This window comes from Morone saxatilis, unplaced genomic scaffold (genome assembly GCF_004916995.1).
Source record: "Morone saxatilis isolate NCDOM2014 unplaced genomic scaffold, NCSU_SB_2.0 Contig15, whole genome shotgun sequence".
NCBI classification, from domain to species: Eukaryota; Metazoa; Chordata; class Actinopteri; family Moronidae; genus Morone; species Morone saxatilis.
Window position 1 is genome coordinate 26,000,170 of NW_023339707.1, and position 1,742 is coordinate 26,001,911.

The 1,742-nt window shown below is 45.8% G+C and overlaps 1 protein-coding gene across 1 annotated transcript in view; it reads left to right on the forward strand.

Annotated features, from left to right (window-relative positions):
- LOC118324135 (membrane-associated guanylate kinase, WW and PDZ domain-containing protein 1-like) overlaps positions 1-1,742 on the forward strand; it is a gene marked incomplete in the record, with an annotated part of 28,857 nt that overhangs the window by 20,191 nt on the left and 6,924 nt on the right.

Here is a 1,742-nt window from a genome sequence, read left to right on the forward strand (position 1 = left end):
GATGATGGTGATGATGATGGTGGATGAGGAGAAAACATTCTGGGACTCAGTTGGTTTTTAGCCCAACAGGTTAATATTTCATTGTTTTCCATCTGCAGCAGATCTGAACAGTTCCACCAAATGTTCTCATACATGATTCATAGAGTCACTGCAGAGAACTCAGCTGAGACAGACAGTGAACGCATCACACTGACAATCGGACAGTGAACGCATCAGAGAACCAGCTTCATCACACTTTCCATCAACAGGAACCGGCTCCGTTCTGGTTCCAGCAAATAAATCGGTTCTGAAACTGAAAAGTTCCATTCAAGATTCTTGGAACCATCTGATTGGTGGATGGACTGGACCTGTACAGTTCCTTTCTAGTCTTTACACCAGTCAAAGCACTTTTTACATCAGTTAACTTGCAGTCACACAGCGACGCAGCACCAGGAGCAGTTTGTGGTTCACTATCTTCAACGTGCAGCAGGAGGAGCCGGGAATCGAACCACCAACCTTCTGTGGACGACCCGCTCCGCCTCCTCCACTGGTGGAACCATTGTGATCAATGATGTGTATCTACCACCTGTAGAATATGACATGCCCACTTTGGTTCCTGAGGAAACCGATTTATTTTTGGTTGAAATGTCCAGAACTAGGTTCCCTGTCTGTTAAACATTAGCCAAGTTAGCATAGCTTCTAGTTTCTCACATCAATATTCGACATTTGTAACATTGATGTGAGAAATTAGAAGCTATGCTAGCTTGGCTAATGACTTGACCAATAGCTAGCTAGCCGGCTACCATAGGTGGCTGTGGCTCAGAGGTACAGCAGGTCACTGAACCCTCTGCTGTGCATCGGTGAGTGTGTGTGAACGATTGGTTTCTGTTCTGGTGAGCAGTTGGCGGCCGCTGCCTTCACTGTATGAGTGTGTGTGAATGTGTGAGTGTGTTGGTAGTGTACAGCGCATTGAGCGGTCCAAAGACTAGAAAGGCGCTACATAAGTACATTTACATAGTAGCAACAGCTAACGTCGGAGTTGTATACTGTGACAGCTGTTCTTTAGGACCTTGTGTGTGTTGGGTTTGATCAGTTTGTTTGAGCTTATCGAACAGTCGGTGACTTTATGTTGGTTATTTTTAGAGCCTCCTCTCTGCTGTCTGTCTGGGTATCGTCACTCCTCCTGTCCTCCCTCACAAACATTTAGTATTTCTCTGCAGCTTCATGTTTCCTCCCCCGACTGTGAACACGTCGGACTCAGCACTTTGCTTATCAGCTCGCACTGTGTGTTCAGTTAAACACACAGACTCTTTGATATCTTAAAGGTCCTTTACAGCGACTTTAAAGGCTGTTGTTTTTCCTGTTTCAGTCCATTCTCTGTGGATCCTGTTTACACTACAGTCCTGCTGAGTCCAGTCCACTTTATTTGTTCAGTCCAGTGTCTCACATTGTCTCAGCTGCAGTTCCTGACCGACCCAAACTCTGTAAAGGACCAAAGGAGCTGAAAAATCCACCATCAGTGTTCTAACTTTATTACTGAGGCAGAGATGAGCGCTAATACCTCCACAGAAGCAGTTCACCAGGCATCTGTGAACACATTGTGAAAGGATCAGTCAGGAACCTGTACAGGTTCTTTGTAGTTTTGTGTCTTAACCCGGTGCTGCTGTTGGTGGTTTCAGTCTGGAGGTGAAGAGAGTTGGTCTGACTGTCTGACTGTCTGACTGTCTGACTGTGTCTGACTGTGTCTGACTGTATCTGACTGT